The sequence below is a fragment of the Ambystoma mexicanum genome, chromosome 4q, assembly GCF_040938575.1.
Source record: "Ambystoma mexicanum isolate Mex_15411 chromosome 4q, UKY_AmexF1_1, whole genome shotgun sequence".
Classification (NCBI taxonomy): domain Eukaryota; kingdom Metazoa; phylum Chordata; class Amphibia; order Caudata; family Ambystomatidae; genus Ambystoma; species Ambystoma mexicanum.
The window spans coordinates 480423164-480445269 of record NC_090928.1 but is presented as its reverse complement, the minus strand read 5'-3'; positions in this window follow the sequence as shown (position 1 = coordinate 480445269).

The following is a 22106-nucleotide window of genomic DNA, read 5'->3' as shown; positions in this document are numbered from 1 at the left end:
CCAAGCATCTCCCCTCACGCTGGACGGCCCCCTGCAATCCACATAAGTGTGTCTCCATTCACGAGTCTTCCTGTGTCTTGTCTGCACGACCACCGCCCCAATCCACCCCCCGCCCTATCAAAGGCAGTTCGCACCGGGGTACTTGCACTGGCAAGTGGAGCTGTCAGGGAGCGATAAAGGCCAAGAGGTGCCAAAGACCATGTACACTTCAAAGTGGTCTATAGAGCATGGGTTGTTGTTCCCATGTCTACCGCCAGACCCCGTGTCTCCTGCCAAGCATCTCCCCTCACGCTGGACGGCCCCCTGCAATCCACATAAGTGTGTCTCCATTCACGAGTCTTCCTGTGTCTTGTCTGCACGACCACCGCCCCAATCCACCCCCCGCCCTATCAAAGGCAGTTCGCACCGGGGTACTTGCACTGGCAAGTGGAGCTGTCAGGGAGCGATAAAGGCCAAGAGGTGCCAAAGACCATGTACACTTCAAAGTGGTCTATAGAGCATGGGTTGTTGTTCCCATGTCTACCGCCAGACCCCGTGTCTCCTGCCAAGCATCTCCCCTCACGCTGGACGGCCCCCTGCAATCCACATAAGTGTGTCTCCATTCACGAGTCTTCTTGTGTCTTGTCTGCACGACCACCGCCCCAATCCACCCCCGCCCTATCAAAGGCAGTTCGCACCGGGGTACTTGTGCTGGCAAGTGGAGCTGTCAGGGAGCGATAAAGGCCAAGAGGTGCCAAAGACCATGTACACTTCAAAGTGGTCTATAGAGCATGGGTTGTTGTTCCCATGTCTACCTCCAGACCCCGTGTCTCCTGCCAAGCATCCCCCCTCACGCGGGACGCCCCCCTGCAAACCGCATAATGCCACGACATATACACGTCATTCATTCACAAACACACCCCTGTTTCGAATTCTTTATAACCCACTTCATATTTCTAATGAGAACTTCTTTGCGCTTTGCTAGTCAACCCGTGAAGGTGCTGGTTGTCTGCTCTTCGTCTCTGTGAACTTCCGTGACCACTTTGAGCAAACTCATCAGTTTGCAACCTGTGAACTGCTCCCTGTTCTACGACAAGAAACTACTCTGATCCCTGCATCTAACTGTTTGCTCGTCAAGGTAAGGCCATGTACCATACTCATTTTGCGTCCAATTTCTTTTCGTTCAAGACAGTACATGCAAGGAACTAGTCACATGTTCTGAGTTTAGTCAAATTATTTTTCTATTTTTTTAAAGTTATTCAAATACTTATCCGCATGTGAATAACGTGTATAGTTCCAAGAACCAAAACATACCTTGCATTGAACCTTTTATGTATTTAATTTTTTAACACATTGGTATTCATAGAGAATTGTTGATCTTTACTTTTCAGAACTTTCCACAATGCCTGCCTGTTCCATTGGCGGTTGTCCTTCGAAGACCCATAATAAATCTGAAGGTACTATAATGCATGTTTTCCCTAAGACAATAGATCAGATAAGAGAATGGGTCCGATATTGCGGATATCCACCCTCTGAGCTTGAAAGAAGAGTCCTAGAAGTCTTTGCGGACAAGAGGGGTGATCGATACCGCATCTGCAGCAGGCACTTTACCTCTGACATGTACTCCACATCATTGCTAATAAAGAAGAACACACCGCGAGCGAGGCGAAAATTGCTCTCAACCGCTATTCCCACTCTATTCGTCCACATCCCTCCACTGGTGAGTCAAGTTTACGTATTTATCTCTCGGCCTTGCGGTAGTGTGTAGCATTAGCTAACAATAATTTCCCCATTTATGTATCCACTCAATATGAAGGCGGAAGATTCTCCATCCGTGTCGTTATTGCGTTCATCAGCCACTTCAAGCGCCTATCGGGTAATCTTACTTGGCTATTCTGCCACTGACTTGTTTTAGGCATGTAAATCAATAGTTTTAATTTATCGTGTAATTATTTTACCTAATGGTACACCCTTGTACTCGTCCTCTAGTCTTTGTTTTCAGTTATAATTATTGTTATCCAAAATAATTCAAGTACTGTCTTTCAGGGAGATGCTGAGGAGTCCAACGTATTGACGACTACCGTTGATGTCACTCAGATGCTCGAGGTACGTTTCAGGACAGTTCCATCGATGGAGATCATCAGATCTTGCATTCTTGTAGCGTGATTGTTACACACAATGTTTCTTTCGTTTTTAGCCATTGATATGTCCTTCTGTCGTCGCCCTCCTATGTGTCTTCTTTTTTCAATATTGTGTTCATTACTAATGAAAGTCCTATGTTTCAGGGAGTCGATGGAGCATTAGTCCAAGAAGAAGGGGGAGCGTGCAGTTACGGGTCGGCGCAACAGCTTGCAGAAGTGTGCACCGCAGTTACATCGTCCCTTGATGTTCTTATGCATTTCGAGGTATGGATACTGACAGTTCGATGAAGCGAAATCATATGACGTGATTACATCCGCTATACTTCCTTCTTTATTAACGCAAGTACTATGTTTCAGGGAGATGACGGAGCTTCTTCTACAAGAACATCACCCCTAGTAGTTGATGCAGATTTCTGGGTGGTGACACTTCCAACGATCGAGCAAATCGAATCATATTTAGATATCCATTATTTATTTTAGACAACTGATCATTTGTGCAGGTCTATTTAGATGAGCCGTTCACGCCTGCACAAACTTTCTGTTCTTTTTATCAAAATAGAAAACCATACTAATGCAATTACTGTGTTTCAGGGAGTCACTGAAGCATCATCTTCAATAATATCATCAATGGAAGTCTATGAGGAGCCCGAGGTATGGATCTTGACAGTTCCATCTAACTAGATCAACAATGCGTGAATAATTGTCGTTTGAATGTTCTACACAAAGCGTTCATTCGTGTTTTGCTATTGAGAAGTACGTGGGTATTGGTCCCCAAGTACATTTTGTGTTTTCGATATTATTATACATACTAATGAAAGTTCTATGTTTCAGGGAGTCCATGGAGCGTCAGTGCGTGATGGATGTGCTTATCAGGAAAACATAGTCGTTGCAGCGCAAGAGGAAGTGGAGACATGCACACACGAGTCGGAGCAACAGCGTCCTGATGTTGAAGTTCGAGGCAAGAAAGTTTCAAAGAAAAGAAAGCAAAAGAAGGTTAGTGTCCTGGTCACTATATTATGTTGTTTTTCACTGTTAATAGTTCAATACTGTAAGTTGTGTTTAAACTGAACAACCCTTTTCCAATCTGTCCTCTAGTTGCGAGTGGGTGTACGAACTAGATCTACACAGACAGTGAAGCGAACGAGAGATGTTGCTTGTCAAACCTTTTGGCAGGGACTTGAGACTGGAGAAGCATCGTGCCAATGGGAAGAATATGAAGTGATTGACAACGGAGCTATACCACCACCAGCCATTGATAGTGAATGTCCTCCTGGTAGTTCGGATGCAGTCGGAGATCAATTCACAGAATCCACACCCGCAAAAACTAAGACGGCGAGAAAGTTGAAGAAATTGTTTTATTCACCCATCGCCGGAGAAGGAACAGATGTTCCAATGGAAGAGAATGAAGTAGACGACAATGAAACACCATCAATATCACTGAACATAGCGGAAGACGATATCAGAGATTCTACCTTTCATGTGAGTGACATGTCCTCAACGTTACAGGCCGAACCAGCTGGGATGCAGAGTGACAGTATAAGGAAAGAGGCCAAATTCATTGTATTCGATAGTTGTTTGATTGATATTATTATTCGGATTAAATGTGGGCATTTGGTAGGTGGGGAAGTATGTGGGGAGCCATTGATTAATGTGACTCGTGCAATTCGAGGCACTAACCTTAAAATACATGCCACCTGTACAAAATATCATCCTTTCACATGGTCTGCACAACCTATGCTGGGACAACTGCCAGCAGGCAATCTACTTTGTGCAGCGGCTGCACTTTTTAGTGGTTCAAGTTTTAAAAAATTAGAGTCTTTCTTTCAGTTTGTGGGAATCCATTTCATTGCGAAAACTCAGTTCTACAAATACCAAACCGATTATCTATTTCCAGCCATTAGCGAAGCTTGGAGAATGGAAAAAATGTCTATTGATAGTACATTCGCGGGCAAACGGTTCAGGCTAGCCGGTGATGGACAGTGCGACAGCCCAGGATTTTCAGCCAAGTACTGCACCTACCACTTTCAGGACATGGAAAGTAAGAAAATTGTGAGTTCGGTGGTCGTGCAGGTGTCACAAAGTACATCCTCAGTGGCCATGGAGAAAGTTGGCTTTGTAGCATCATTGCAAGAACTACAATCGCGGGGAATGGTGATCGACCTGATAGCCACGGACAGACACGTTTCAATTGCCAAGACAATGAGAGAACAGTACAAAAATATAAATCACCAATTTGACGTTTGGCATCTTGCAAAATCAATCAATAAAAAATTGTCGGCTGCAGGTAAAAAAAAAGAATTGCAAGGTATTTCACAGTGGTCCAAGTCAATCAGCAACCATCTTTGGTCGAGCTCAAAAACATGTGGAGGGTCGTTGGAAATTCTACTGGAAAAATGGCGGTCAGTAATGCCACACTGTACGAACGTTCACCGATGGAACACGAACCAACTTTTCCACAATTGTGAACATGGCCATTTGTCCACAGAGGAGGCACGGAAGAAGAAGTGGTTGATTCCTTCATCACCTACTCACAAAGCCATTGAAAAGATTGTATTTGATAAAACTATAACAAAAGCTTTGAGGGGACTCACGGAATTCTGCCACACAGGAGATTTGGAGGTGTTCCACAATATGTGCCTAAAGTACAGGCCAAAACGATTGCATTTTGGCATGGAGGGCATGATAAATCGGACTCTTTTAGCGGTCTTGGCACATAACCATAATGTTGGCCGTCAACAAAGTAGGACGACCGGAACTTTAGGGACGCTTCGCTACAATAAGGCCTTCACTAAAAGAAGTAAACAATGGGTGATCAAACCAGTGTTTGAGGATATGCAATATGAGTTTATTGAGAAACTTATTGTTGAAGTCCTAGATAGGCACATAAATGGAGTTGTGAACGAACCTGTGCAGGGGACAACTGCATTGCCACCCAACATTGCATCTGTTCCATGTCCACCTAAAGAAGAACTCATTGAGAAATACACATCACGGTTTAAATGATTGTAATTTGATTGTCTGTTCTCTCAAGTCTCCTCATGTCGCAGGCCCATTGAATATGTGTATCTAGCCAACCTTGTTCATTTGCGCATTAAATTAAACCAAACAGTAATATAAATCATTTTTCAATAAATATAGAATCTCTCCGTATTTATGGTTCTGTGTGGCTGCAAAGCACGCAGACAAAATGCAAAGATGGAGTGTAAATTTCAAGTCCTGTGAGAATGCCTTACACTGAATGTAGCTAACTTGGAATGTGTGCTCGTTCGAAGTGAAGGTCAGCTGCTTTGATTTTTTCTCGGGTGCCAGAATGGCCCACGACTCAGAATAAGGTTCTATTGTATTTTGACCTTGACAGGCCTGGACCACGTAAGAAACGATAATGAATATAATTTCAGAAACGAAAGCCATTTCATGTTCGTTCATTAGAAGAAATAACGTCGGCATAGAAGGAGTGGTATTTCGGGGCTGCCCTACGCACAGACGCAATGGAAAATGCAAATATAATGTAAGTAACTCTTTAGATGAGTTTATACCGCAATTTAATTACTATACAGTTGCTTTAAAGACGGGTTAAGTTGTACTTGTTCGTTCTATGTGGCATGTTGTTTTGTACCGCGCACTATCTTGGGGAGAACCGTCTACTTGGCCCCCTTCCCGCCCCTACCTGCAAGGCTAAAAACCTCGGGGTCATCTTCGACTCCACACTCTCCTTCTCTCCTCATATATCTGACGTCTCTAAGAAGTCACACTACCAGCTGCACCTCCTCAGAGGTATTCTTCCCTTCCTCTCCTTCCCCCAGAAGCTCACTGTCTCCCGAGCCCTGGTTCTCTCTAGGCTGGACTACTGTAACAGCCTCTATCTTAATCTGCCTGCCTCCACTCTCCGCCCTCTGCAACTTATCCAGAACAGAACTGCGAGATTTGTCCTTGGCCTCAAGCGGGCCCTTTTTATTTATTATTTATTATTTATTATTTTATTACGCTACTTACCTTGTACTGCACTTCCCCCCCACCTCCTCTCCTTGCACTTTCTCCTTTTCCCCTTACCTCTGCACTTGCGCGATCTGAATGACAACTGGCCTAGTAGGATCGTTTGTCTGTCTTCCCCTTGTTCCCCTCCCTCCCTGCCTCGTCGCGCCTTGAAACACTTGTGTATAGGCGCGTTACAAATACCATATCATATCATATCATATCATACTTTTACGGAAGCACCTCAAAACCTTTGCTTCTGCTTTCTCTCTCCCTCTCCCCTGCTACAACTGGTCCACTGTCTGCGATCTCGGTCCTGGGCCCTTCCACTCTCCACCTGCACTCCCTGTCAACCCCTGCACTGGGGGACTGTCTCAGTATCCTACAGCCCCCCTTGACGTATAAAACCCAGTTGCACTGTCCTAGCTATGAAATAATTTCCAGACCTAATATATAAAATGAATAATTTTAATAAAGATCTGATGGTGAGACTAATTTCCTTTTTTTATGTTTTTCAAATAGATACATCGTCCATTATTGTCTGTGTCACGAGTACCAGACACCGGCGGATGGCTTCTATAATCGCCAGTTGCTTCTCCGCGTGAACAACGTTAGCACCCTGACCATTTTGTGGGACGATCGCCAAGTACAAGTATGCCCTTACGCGGTACTAACGGCTAGATGCAACATACAGACCGTTGTGGTGCCCTAGTGCCTCGTTGTTGGAATAGCCATGCGATTATCAGTGCGACCGAAGAGCTTATTTTATCGTAAACCAACACCATGTCTACTGCACACGAACATCGCTTGCCTCAAGACGAAATATTTTGGATCGAGAGCAAATAAAAATTCATTTATCTAAGACCCTGTGTACAGCAAAGGAACATCGTGTGCCTCGAAACGAACTTTTCGGAACGTGAACAAATAAAAATGCAAATCGCTGAATATTCTCAAAACATTTGATGTCAAATAAATGTACTTTGCCAAATGTACAATCTTGCCGTTTGCTTTTAAACCACTGTTTCATATTCCGAATTGTGGCGCTGTATTGTGAGATGATCTAAGACCCTGTGTACAGCAAAGGAACATCGTGTGCCTCGAAACGAACTTTTTGGAACATGTGCAAATAAAAATGATAATCGCTGAATATTCTCAAAACATTTGATGTCAAATAAATGTACTTTACCAAATTTACAATCTTGCGGTTTAATTTAAAAGTACAGTTTCATATTCCCAATTGTGGCGCGCTGTGTTGTTTGAGCTCATCTGTGTTGATTTCCTGGTTCTGTGTGGAGTCGCGTAGAAGACGCCTGGGCGCGTTTGCCTACGCAGCTCAGTCACGTCACGGATAGAGGCGGGGAATATGAATGTTTTGATCAAGTCTGTTTCAGGGGCGGGGGATTTGATTTAGTGCCGCAAAAGCAGGTGAGCCAGGGCGATGCGGCAAGTGAGAGGATTATCATAAAATGGCGGATGTTTTCGAGTGCGTTAATGGACGATAAGTCGGGTAAGGTCCATAGGAAAGTTTTCTACGATCTACCGAGTTATGCTTAAAAACACATGGCCGAACCGTAGGGACAATAAAAAAAAAGTCCCGGAACTCTCCTTTAAGTTGTGCAAGTATGCAATAGGATTACTTGCATGACTTCTTATGCACTGCAAACCAAACAAAGACGGAATAGACATAAATGCACCAGGAGAATCTGTTCTCTTGACCATGTATATGTATCAAGGTACTTTCACCATCGATTCATAGCCATGCTGCCTTTTATCTGCAATAAAACTACCCCTCCACTAGGAGAAGTGCGACACTTCTTTTGGAGAAAAGAATATCAATCCAGAGGTGCACCACACATACACATGCTTTTGTGGATAAAAGATGCTCCAAAATGTGGCCATGATTCTAATGCCACTGTTTTACAATGTATTGAACCTGAGACATACCTTCTGAAACAACACAAGGTGACCTACATACACAAGTGTTACGCTTCCAAAAACATAAATGTGGCAAATACTGGTGACGTAGATTTAAAAACAAAGGGAAATACTATACCAAAGGTTGCTTTGGCTTCCTTAGACCAGTGTGCAAAAAGGACAAGTAAATAGCTTAATGTCTTCTGTTAGACACAGCGTAAACGTCAAATCCCCTAATAATACGTACAACATTAGAAGGGATGCAGCATCCAATTACATCAATGATTAGAATGTAATAATTGCCCGCTTGTGGGATGTAAACATAGACATACAATACAATGCAGACAATTCCACTGCAATTACAAGATATCCCACAGCCTATCTCACTAAATCTGAGATAACAGAGCTAATGGACCTCTGGAATGACATATCATCTAACAAAACACTATCACAGAAATTGTACAGCTTCGGTATTAAAATTCTCTCCCATATAGAATGTGGGTCATACGAAGCTTCAGACTGTTTAACTGGTACAGCTTTACATGGCAAATCTGAGCACATTGTCTGGCTGAACCTTGGAACACCCTCATCCCGAAAATGAATACTAAAATCCTACCAAGAGATAGAAAACATAGCCACAAATGATCCCAACAGCCAGGACATTTTAAAAAACAATTTACTTGACACATGCTACCCAAACAAAAGTACTAAATTGGAAAACATGTGTCTCTACAACATTGTCCAAAACTACACCTACAAAAACAATGTCACACCAGATGAGGCAACAGGCAAATATTCAGTTTCAATGTGTGAAGGAAGCATAGTGAAGCTAACTAAACGCAGTCTTATTAATCATATTAAATTATCATTTAAAACTCCACAACATGGAGAACTATAGTACATGTCCTAACCCAAATTTTTTAAACCTTGGAGAAAAGAAAAATAATTATTAGGTGACAATGACTCATTTGAAGATGCATTTAAATCAAGTGAAAGCAGTATAACAATTTCACACAATACAAAGAAATGTAGGAAATGATTGCCCACAAGAGGAAAATATTGAAGCACAACTACACAAAGACACTCATGAGCGCAGTAAACCTTCCCTTACAGGAAGCCAAGAACCACTAGGAGAACCACTCGTTCTAAATGAAGCAGAAATAGCCATGTCCGAGGTAGAAAATACCATATATCAATATAAACAATTTGAGGGGAACTTGTCAGTTCTACAATCTCAGCTAAATGATGAACAACTCACCATTTATATGGAATTCACTCAAGAAATTGATCATGGTTTTAAACATGAAAGTAAAACCTTTACCTGTAAACAATATAAACCTCTGTTCCTGTATGTAAGTGGTGAAGCTGGCTCTGGCAAAACATTCCTATTTCAAATAATCAGCACATGTCTACAAAACTTAACAAACAACAACCTTTTGGCTGTAGCAACAGCCCCCACTGGGTTAACTGCTCACAACATAGGTGGTGTCACTTTACACCGACTACTACTCCTCCCTGTAGAACACCAAAACAAATCAGAACACCAAATATTGTCAGCAGAGGCAACAACTGAGGTACACAGAATTTTAAAACAAATTAAAGTGCTCTTGATAGATGAGGTATGCATGGTGGCAAACCTCATGTTGGCTTTAATTCATCGCAGAATGCAAGGAGTCCTAAAAACCAACTACGAGGAACTGTTCGGAGGAAAACATGCTATTGTTTTCGGAGACCTCCTACAGTTGATGCTAGTGAAAGGGCAACCTATTTTCAAAACAGTAGGACACAAAGAATTCTGCAATACTTCTGACAGCATTGGAAATGTAAATCTCTGGCAAAACATACACTACAAGAACTCACTCAAAGCATGTGCTAGTCTTTAGACCTCTCATATGCTAACATTTTAAAAAGCATTGGAACTGGTAAGCTTATTAAAGATGTAAAATCCATCTTAAATAGTAGACTAATCCATAAGCCTTATGGGCAAAACATATCTGCAACAATTAACACAACATAATCAGAAATATATGTCCTTAATGCCAATGCTTGCAAGCTGTAGTCAATTCAACTAAACAATGTTGAAAAAAGAAATGCACCCTGTACTGCATATCAGCTCCACAGACAAACTAGAGGTGCACAGCATGACACTTCCTATGTGTCAACAAGCAACAGCATGACTGAATAACTTAGAAAAATGTATCTCCAATACAGCCAGATTGGAGGAAATATTAACTTTGTGTTTAAACTGCAGAGTAATTCTAAAATGTAACCTTGATGTAGAGCAAGACATAGTCAAAAGAGCAAGTGCTAGAGTTGTTGGCTTCCAGACACATCACATCAACCAAATTCAGTTTGTCAATATCCACTTTGACAAACATGCAGAGGTTAAACAAATTGGCTGAACAATAGGATGTGTCCTTTTCAAAGACATGTACGTACTGTCTGTCACTTGCATATGCTGTCACTATTCACAAATCACAAGGTTTAACCGTAGATCAAGCATTGATTGCCATTGCAGCAGTCTTTAAAGAAGGTATGAGTATGTAGCATTTTCATGTCTGCATGCATTCAATGGTCTATTACTAGTTAATTTTGATGCAAAGAAAGTCAATGACATTCCTTGCAACCTATAATACAACAGGCTACAGGCACAATATGCCACCCAATTTAAATATGTACCCTGTACCTCAAAAAAAGAAACCTTTTAACAGACAAATAATAGAAACACAAGCTACAGCAGATTTCCCAACAATACCACTAAAAAAACAATGACCAAAACTAGGTCTAGGTCACATCCATCTGAAAATAAAGATACAAATGTCTCGTCGGCACACAATTGTACAGGCCTCTCTAACGATCCACAAACTGGTCCATTTAATTTCACAAACACAGCTGGAGTAAATTGTCATGCTTATGTGACAATGAATCTTCTCTTTCAGTTGCCACCAATTGTTCAGAATATTTATTTAAACCGCTCACACCAGTTGGGTTTGCAAATGCTCACCACAAATAATCCTGACAACACTTACAGTGTCTCAGATAACAAGCAAGAATTGGACTACTGCGCAGGAATGGTAAAATTTACCATAAACACACAAGAAGATCCACAATAATTCCTAATGTACTTATTACAAGTACTGGAAACCAAAAATATCCCTATAAATGAAATCCCTATAATCTTCCAGATTTCATACACTCTATGCAACCATATTTCACAAGACTGTATCCCTAATGAATGATTTATATATGTACCCATACCAAACTGTGAATCCATTCCATTTCGCCAGCTACTTAAGAATGCAAATCATGACATAGCATGTCCTGTTTTCAATTCAGACAATCGTTCACATACAAATAAACTCACATAGCCCATATGTCATACTAATGCTTCTAAAGGTCAATGCAGATAGTACCAAATATAACTGTAAGCCTTAGGTCTTCACACACGGCCAGGTATCTCTTGGAAAGAAAACCTTCACAACAGTAGGTATAATATTCCATGCTGGTGCCACAACTAGTCGTTGGTTTGACTGTAATGATACCTCCGTTACCCCAAAACATAGGTTACCAGAAAATTAAAAAAATGCCTACTTAATATTCTTTTAACCAAAATGTAGTCACTAAACTATCCCACAATTGACAGTTAGAATACGCTAGCAGGTGTCTAACTACATCCATAATATTGCAAGAACACTTTTCAAACTCAATCTAGTTAAAATCATCCTTCATTGCAAAGCACCTCCAATATGCTATCTGAATTGCTATTTAAAAAAACATCTACTAACCTCTATTGTAATTAGAATACGCCAACAGGTATCTAACAATTTCATGCATTCCCTCCGTTACAACATACTTGAAACAAACATACTGTCACCCTTATACTCACATAACTGTAATAGTTTTTTTTTTGTCCAGTACAGATTTTATTTTCCAATGACCCGATGATTATATAAATTAAAAACAACAGTGGTGTGTCATACACTAATGTTGTAGCAAACATAGTACTTAAAATGTACTGTTTATGAGGGTCTAAAAAAGAAAATGCATACTAAACACTGTATAACCGTGTAGCTTTTAAACTATCATGCTTTGGAGAAAATCCGTCCAGCGGTTTGTCCTGTAGGTGTGAGCATATTTTATTTTCCATTGCGTCTATGTGAAGAACAACACATTTTGGTTCCTCCCCATAACTTTGTACCCCCTGCATGAAACCTGACCAAACCTCTCAAACTCAATGCGAGAGGGCCAAATACTTGTTTTGCAAAGTAGCATGAGGATTCGTCAAGGGGGAAGCAAATTTATAAGCCACCCAAAAAGTGCTCTTCTTATGGGTTGAGCAACTTAACCATAACTACAGGGCTGCTACCGCAGGCCCTTTAATATTTATCTTTGCTCTCACATATCAAAAAAGAAAGCAGATAATAATCTAAGTAATTGCACCTGACAAAACGCAAAGAAGAAGCTTGCAGCATTAATCATTCATAAAGAACAGTAGTGGATATAGCCTCAAGGGACTTCTCTCAGTATACAGACAGCGCCTGACTCCAAATATACTCCACGTCCTTGAATGTATTAGTAAATGAATATTGAATGGTTAGATACGCTATAGGCAATACTGCTATGCTGAATACTGGGAGGTCCTAATTGTGTACTATCATATAGTATACATTTCGAACTAGGTATTACTGGGATGAATACTCTGATCAACATAAGCAGATGCTGTAACAACTTAGAAGAGACTGACCTGTGAGCAAACCGGGAAGTGTCTGGAAGGCAACAGAGTGTGAAGTCGCAGGTCAGAGCCCAGACAGCCTCCTCTGAGGTCTAATAGGGAACAGGGCTCAGAAGATGCTCTATGGGCCAAGCCCAAGGGAAAAAAAACCCTGAAGGGGAAAAGAGCCCTCCTCGTTTGCTCCTGAACCAAGTGGAGTAATTGTCTTGCTTCCTCCAGAACGGGATTTGAGTGTGAGGTGGATGAGGAGCGTGAAATCACAGAACTCCATTCGGCAAGGCAAGAGGTCTGATATTGGGACAAGAGGGAGGAAAACAAGATGAAGCAGAACAGAAGAGGCAGCAGAATGGCAGTTCAGAAGTCAGCAGTAGGGAGCTGAGAGGCTGAGTGGAAGACAGGAGCGGGAGGTAACAGGGAAGGAAGGCAATAAGGTAAACAGCGTCAGTTGCTTAGTAATAATGAAGCGGCGCAAAGAGCTCACCTTGTAGCTGTGTTATATGTAGCTCTTTGTGGTGTGCAACATCCTCCACACTGGAGTGATTACAGACACCATCTTGGGAATAGGCTGGAACGTTATCACTGTTCCTGTACATCAGCCTTATCCGCCACCAATTTGAGGAGGAAAAAACCCTTTGAGTGTGTTTTCTGCATCATTGTTGCCAGAGAGACCACAAACTGGCTGTGTTCCTGACAGTATGCCCCACCCGGAGGGGGGTTGGGGGGGAACGCAACATGTTCCTTGTTTACATGATATGATATGATATGATATTTTATTTGTATCGCGTTCGTACACAAGTGTTTCAGAGCACGACTAGGGAAGGGAGGGGAACAGGGGAGAATACAACACAACAACAACAACGATCTTACTAGTCCCAGTGACATTGAGAACGTGCAAGTGCATGGGACATTGAGAACGCGCAAGTGCATCTGCTGTATGTCTCGTGATCCATGAAAACATTTTGTGTATTGTTTTTGGTTATAGCAAATTTCATGGCACCAGTCCTTGCATTAATTGACAGATATCGTCCTGCACTTCTCAAAGAAAGCTTGCCTTCATAAAGTTCATCAAGTCCTGTAACATCATATATCAGATTCAAACTGGCTTTCTTTTGCTACCATTTGTATGTGACATCAGTTTTGACACTAAATTCACAGTAAACATTCTGAAAGAACACAGGAATGTAAGGCTACTGGATTTATAATTGGATTAGCATGGACACCAATTAGCATAATGAGGAGGCAGGCCACAGTCAGAATACTGAAGAAAAGGTCAGTGATTCAGGAAGGCTAACATTACCCATTCCATGAACACATCATCTGCTGAGAGTTTAAAGGCAAAGGGGGAGGGGGAAATCAAAGAGAAATTTGAATTCCTCCCTCCAATGCATCGGCAGCACAACAGGTGCTGGCTGTGATTGTGTAGCCCCCTGTGAAATAAAGGTGGTATGAACACTATGTGCGCATCACAGTGGCAGTAGTCTGTGAGCCCCCAGACCCTGAGAGTCTGGTCATAATGCAGTGTGCTATTATGGACATTCTGAAATTGCAGTCTGGCAAAGCAATAGATGTGTTTTCCCATTGAAAGAATTATGAGAAATAGTGACTTTATATGTACATTGCACCATTTGGACAGCGATGTCTTTGAACAAACAGGAATGTGAATCGGGACAGCTCTAATATTGCTCAGTTCAGAACTCTGAAAGCCCTTGGAGCCACAAAGACTCACGGGCACCCACCTTTGCCCTGTGTTTGCCAGCTCAAATTGAACTCTTATATTGCAAACCATTCGTCATGCAACCTGTTGTTCTTCTATACTTAAGTGAGTTGTTTTGCTGACTTCTGGGCACCTTGTTGAGGAGCAGGATGCCCCATCCCTGACCTATTCTACCCTGGAGAGAAACCTGGCATGTGTTTATATTTTAATTGATTCACTTAATTTTATCATAAAACATTGTGTAACTCGTTAGCCCATGTTCAGATTCACATCCTTTTTTATTCCAGTCATATACTTTGCTTCTGTCAAAATGTATTGCATCTCACCAAAGTTTTGGTACTTAGCACATCCTTTCTGCACCTGCCTGCAACTGTCTATGCTATTCTCCCAAATCCTTGAAAAGCTGAACACTATCCTTCCCCTTCCATGGTAGCCTGTTGCTTTGTCACCCTGTATTTTTCAGACCATCTTCCAGAGAGTTTGACACTTCATCCAGTTGTCATCTAAGCTAGACCTCGCCCTGTGGCATTGGTGCTGGGTGTTTTGGCCCTGTGTCCTGCTCTGCATCCCGAATTGATTGCTGTTGTGGGGATTTGGTTGAGGTAGTTGTGTCGCTAATGAGCCACAGCCTACCTCAGACTGTGAGAGAGCTGGTCCAGCTCCAAAGCTCAAGAAAATGAGACAATTGACTGCTGCACTATGTATGGGAGCCCACTGGCACAGTAATTGTTGGGAGAAGGAGGGCTGCCATGATTGCTCTTTACCACACCGTGCCAGCTTCACTGTCTGACTGACCATAGGAGAAGCAAAGGATTTCCGATAGCTGAGGGCCTGGTAAATTCCTTTTCCACTCTATCGGTAGGACCTGCAGTACAGCTCAGCGTCTGCTTGTCCTACAACCGCTAAGTTAACCCTTGAATGAACTGCCAGTATTCCTCCCTTATCTACTGTTCAGAGAACCCTGATACATAGCTAAAAGATGTGTATAAAAGAAGTTATTGCAAAAAAGTCACAGGTGCTGTTTATCAATATTCAAATTGCAGGTGAATAATAAGAGGTTATTGGGCGGTGGTTTCACTGTTAGTTAATTGTATGACCTTAACTATTCTAGAGTAAAAATATTTATAACCTGTGTTTTCTTTGTGTGAGATATATAAAGCAGTTTTTAGTTAAAAATGATGCCTACTGACCGTTTTGATCAAATACAGGGAGTTGTCTTATGAATTATCTTGAATGTTAAAGGTAATGTGTACAGTTTTCATTTGAACAGTTTCAGATGCCTCTGTATACAGAATATCTCCTCCATATTTTGAACTGTCTACATTTATTCCACCTGGGTAATATTCAACTAGTCACAGACACCCTGGCAACATTTCCCACAGGTCACTGGGGTCCCCCGATGCTCTATGGGTCCACTAAAGTAAGGCTTTGTAGGAAAAAGGGGCTCCAAGAAATACACTCCTCCTAGTTCACAGCTTGCCTTCACTCCTTGCTCTCCATCACGAATCCTGGACGTCTACCAATACTTCCCTGGAAAAGGCTCAGCTATTAATGGCCCCACCCCACTGCAGCATGATCCAGTCATCTTGTGAAGCCAACCTGGGTGGACTTCTCACTTTGATCTTCACCGTGACTCATTTTGCCCTATATTTACAAGTGTAGAGAGACAAACTCAGATTAGCATTAGAACCAGTTTCTGTACCAAATCATTTCTTGGTAATTTGGGCTTACCTTTTATCTGAGCCCCTATCTGCATCCAGCGTTTTGGCTTTAGCAACCGCACCTGAAGGGACAAACAGAGCTAGATGAAGGTGAAGCAAATTGAGAGCATTTAGGCAGACCCTGGAAAGACTAACTTTTACTTAGAGGCATACTACATCCCCTTTAATAGAGACTTTACATTTAGATATTGCACCACAGTAGGGGAGTGAAGCTATACTCCCTCTGACTGCCCTTGCATTGAATACAAATCATGGGCTTGATCAGCTACCATGAACATTAAGACTCTGTATCAAGGAATATACTCTGTAGGTATAGGTCATGGCAGAGCAAGGGTGAACATCTTTAAACCTGACTCCCACTCACCCACTACCAGGCACTACCATACTTTTAAGAGGAATTGCAGAAGCCAGAGGGGAGGGGTCCAGAATGAATTGCTCAACATCTCTCCTCTTGTTTCAGAAGCAAAAGGATCCTGGGAAGTTACTGGAATCATGCTCAAGACCCTATTTCCCGGGATGCAGGCCTCAACCATGCTCACTCAGGGAGGGGGAGCTAGCTGTTGGAGACCAGTTTTGGTGCGCAGAAACGATAAAGTGTTGCAGACACCGGGTTCCCAAAAGGTCTGCCTGATCCCATGTGCATGGCTGCCTGTCCCTAGTTGTGCAGGCATATGGTTTAGGTCCAGCATCGAGGGAGTTGGAGGTTCGACAAACACGTGAGTGCACCCTCACATGAAAGCACAAGGCACAGTGTGGTATTTGGTCTTGTTTATTTTTTTTCTTTTCTCTTTTATTATTGAGTAGTGCAATTAGTGCAGGGACCTCCTTGCAGTAGGGGAAGGGATGTATCATGTAGTAGTGCATGTAGATTGGAAAAGGGATCCCTCCAAAGGTGGAGAAAGACAGCGCAGTGCACTGCTGTATGCGGATTTGGTGTAGGGATCTTCTCCATTGGGAGAAAAGAGGACATCATAACTAGAGTAGTATTGTAATGTAGTATTGCATGCAGATTATGGAAAGAGATCTCCTCTGTTGGGAGGAAAGATGACATCATAAGTGAATATCAGTGACTTATTGATGTGAAGTAATTTTGTGATAATAGTTAGCACACTGCACAAAAGGAATTGTTTGATTTGTAGAGGATATGTAGAGGTAATTGTGGTTTAGATGTGTATAACTTGGTGGTGTATTGTTGTGGATAAGGGTGGGCTTTAAAATTGTAATGTTAAAAGAGGAGCATGTTGGTTGTGCTGAAGGCAATACTGGTTGAGGTATTTGGCTTTGGTTGGATTGGTCACATTTTCTTTGTGTATTTTTGGTTAGTGAAGTATGTGTGATTGGATTATGATGGGATGTGTGTGTATGAGGAGTGTGTAAAAGTATGTGTTGTGTGGATCTGAAGAGGTGAGGGGTGAAGGGTGTGGTGTGTGTTGAAGATATCTAGAAAAAACAACTAGTTGACAATTTGCATTGTGAAATTGAGGTTTCAAATTGGCTTTTGTGATTGTGAATGTATATTTGAATGTCTTTGCATTTGATATTGACAAGCAGGGAAAACGCAACGGGAAGAGGTAGCAGGCACTGCTGGCACAGTGTTTCAAATGTGGCAGGGGTGGACACACGTCAGCATTATGGCGACCCCATTGGAGCACATGTACGGAAATTGAAATATAATTCTGAATCGGTACGAGATACAGCAGGGCAATTTTTCAAACCATGGCCTGGTGAAGGTACATATGCGTGGGACATCCAAGGGTGCAGGTATGCATACGTCACATTCAAAAATATGGGGAAAAAGCAACAGAAAAAGCATTTTTGAGTTTTGGATATTATATGAGGACTAGGAGGGAGCACCCAGTGACAAAAAGGGAAAGGGGAAGGTGAGCGTTAGTACCCCTGCCAGGCTGACAGTGTCACCACAGCATGCACAGCGGCAGCCACAGTACTGTCAGACCTGCCACTGACTGGGTCTTTTCCTCTAAAGCCCACCACATATTATACCAACCCCTGATATGCCCCAACAGTCAAAAGGATTAAGTAAAAAGGACTACAACGCATGGCAGAAGTGGCTCAAAAGACACTGCTACTATTACATTGTTTAAAGAGAAATGGAAGAGCGTGTGGAAACAGATCAATAAGGTGTTGAAGGAAGCATAAGAAGAGCTCACACGTGCAGTGAGGGAGCAGGAGGAGGGGTGGCGATGTATGACAATGCCCCGATCAATGGAAAGCAGGACAGATAATATTCAAACTAGGCAGCAAACTTGCTGTCAATAATAATGTTCCATCACATGGACAGTTCAACACAGACTGGGTGCTAAGGAGGAGGAGGAAATGGGGGAATTGTGGGAACATGAAGAAAGGTAAGAGAGGGATGACAGATCATGGACTGAAGAACTTAGCAGGAGAGAAACATGCATAGCTGGAATGACATCTAAAAGGGAAGGAGAGAAGGGGGACAATAAGCAGCTGGGGCACAGCTCCCCTTATTACAGAAAGGCTGAGGGGTACTCAGTATGTACCTTAGCTGAATATGGACAAATAGAATTTGATGAATATGTTTCCATCCCTCACTGCCATTGCAGCATATAAATGTATGCTCTAGAAAAAGAGATGGCGGGGATAACTTTGGCTGTGGGCGACATGAAGAGTTTGTTAGCCACACTACTGGAGAAACAACCAAATTACTAATGGCAAAAAGTGGGTATGAGGGAGTGACAATACAAGATTATGCTCACAGTGACATATCATTCAATAACTGCAGGCCGAATGTATGGAAGTCTCTGAGGGAGATGTACCCAGTCACTATAGACATGCATTCCATTGCACGTTGTGCGATGTGTCCAGATGAGGACCCCACACACTACACTCAAGAAATTAAGGAGAAGTGGCATTTAGAGTTGCAACAATCATGGGATATGAACATTTGGTTTTCTACCACATACTACTGAGAGGTCTCCCAGGAGACGTAGAGGCAGAATTAGGGAAAGTGGTGGGGATAGAGAATGAGAGGTGGTCAGAGATACAGGCAAACATAGTACATCAATGCAGAGTGAAACGGGACAAAGAGAAAAGTAAGGAAGAGGACTCCTGAAAAGCGGAGGCAAAATTGGTGCTGTCCTAACTGACCTTCCATAGGGAAAGGGCGTGCCGCAGGGAGTATTCATACCACAAAGTTTCCTGCAGCAAGGGGTGTTCCTCCCTTAGGGAGTTATACCGCAAGAGGGAGTAATTAATCAGGGAGGTTTTGCACCACATGGAGGGTTTGTGCCACCAGGAGGGTGTGCAACACAAGGGGGGTTTGTCCCTCAAGGGGGATATTTTCCAAGATCACAAGGGGAATTCCAAAGAGGGAGGGGGTTTGTATATGGAGGATCAATGCCACAATATGTGGAGGAGAATGTTGGGCTTGTGGAGGAATAGGCCACTTTGCAAGGGAATGAAGTAACATACATTAAACACAATATGGCTCTGAGCATCCTGTACTACCACAACAGGCCTTACTATCCACATATACATTCAATGATGCCCCAGCAGCAGCCCACAACAGTTCTAACTGCACCAGCACCTCCACAGTTATAGTCACCATTCGCCCCATCCACTACCAATACACCACAGCAATATCCACCACCAAATACTCTCCAGGCACAAGCACAAGCACAGATTCAGGTACATACACAAGTACAGACAGTCAATCAGCAAGGGGACACCAGCTTGTTACTGAAGGGCACGTACCACACTATACAGGAGCAGCAGTGATATGACAGGTTATTTATAACGTGCTTAATACCCAGAGGTTTCTAAGCGCGGACTCGGGGATCGAACCTGTGGTGCTCCTGTCGTCTTGCTTCCAAGACGAGCACGTTGCCCCATAGCTATCCTCCCGAGACGGGGGCAATCCGTTCCTACCACTAGGCACAAACATAAACACCCAATTGGACAGCCCGCAGAGGGCTCTGTCGTACCCAATCCTATCAGTAGCTGCAGACCCAGAAGAAGAACCAAAGATGGCAGCGATCAGAGTAGGCAAGACTTTCTAATTTTTGTCTGACACAGGGGCTACCAAATCTTGTATTATAGAAGGAAGATTCCCTTTGTCAGACAGGATAATGGACATGCAGGGATTCTATGGGGCTGTTGTAATGATTCCTTTCACCAAAGTCCTATACATTACCATTGGAAATCAGGAAATAGTTGCACTCCTAGTGTAAAACAAAGATACTCCAATCAACCTTTTGGGCAGAGACATTATGGGCAAATTGAACATGACAATTGTGTTCACTGACAAGACAAAGGCATAATGTGTTCCACTCCTGGGATGTACTACAACTGAGCATATGCAGTGCTTCAAACACTCTGCAGCCACAGCCACTGTGAGGGGCCCAAAATACCCCCAGTTGTTCTTCTATGGGGTACAGGTGCGGGTAGGATGGGTACCTAGGATAAGAAACCTTACATTACAATAACCCATAGAATTTCTGTTCAGTGCAGCAGCACACAAGGAAGTAGCTAGATATGGTAATAACTCAAAAGGACAAAGTGATATTACAGGCGGTAGATGAGTATGATATTGAAAGAAGCACTGTGCTGTGTGTTGACCCCACCCAGCACTTAACCAACTTGACTGATGAAGAACCTTTTGACGACGACAAGGAAATAGGGAATATGGTGTTTGAGATAAGCATATCATGCCACCTGATTGTACAACATAGGGAGGTTCCCCAACTGGCACACCTTACAAGGGCAATGTTGTCAGACTTGCAGGATGATTTGCAGAATGTGCTTATTACAAATTGGACCAGTGGATTTCATGGCATAGGACTTTTGAAGGGGATAGGGGCAGTCCATATTAAATTGAAGGAAGGGACCATACTGCCCCGGATCAAACAATACCCCCTGTCCAGTGAGACAGATGAAGGGATATATGACACCATTGCAGCATTATGGCAACAGGGGATAATACAGCATTCAGACCCCCTATTTAACATGGCTGTGTACCCTGTGAAAAAGGCAAATGCTGAGTCTTGGAGGATGGCGCAGGATCTCCACCCATTGAATAACATTGTAGACATTGAGTTACAGTGGTACCGGTGGTACATAATCCAACGACCATTTTGTGTAACATTCTCATGGAAACGTGGTCAGCAATTCCAACACACCAGACTCCCACAAGGGTACTGTGAGCTCAGGAGTATATTGAATAGGGTACTTCAGGCAGACTTGGGAAATGTCTAGACACAGAGCACAGTGATACAATACGTGGATGGCCTCCTGGTGTGACGAACCACAGGGGAGCTGTGCAGGGAGGATTCGTTGACACTCTTGGCAATATTGGCAGGCAGGGGGTACAAGATGGATAGAGAAAAGCTGCAATATTGGCAGAACAATGTTTTTTACCTAGGGCAGTAACTATCATCAGAAGGGAGGAGATTAGCACCTGAAAGGGCAGCAGCAGAATAGAATATGCTCCAGGTGAACACAGTAAAAGAAATGCAGCAGTTCCTGTACTTGCACAATTACTGCCGTTCCTGGATATTTGACTACTCCAGTTAAACTAAGCCACTACTACAGGGGCTCATGGCAGCACAGAAAGGGAAGGGTTTCAGTGCCTGGATGGCCGAAATGATAGAATCATTTAAGGAACTAAAAGATGCACTCACCAATGCACCAGTGCTAGCCACTCCAGATTCCAACAAAACATTCTTTCTATTTATCCATGCAATGGGAAAGTGGTGACAGCTGTCCTCACACAGGAAAATCCACATGGACACAAGCCCGTGGTTTATTACAGTGGTATTTTAGATCCAGGGATGCAAGGGAATTTTCCATTGTGCGCAAACACTTGCAGCAGCAGCTTTCACAGTTGAAAAATCATCTGTCATAACGATAAGTTGCCAAGTGATGTTGTATGTAGAGCATGCAGTATTTGCTAT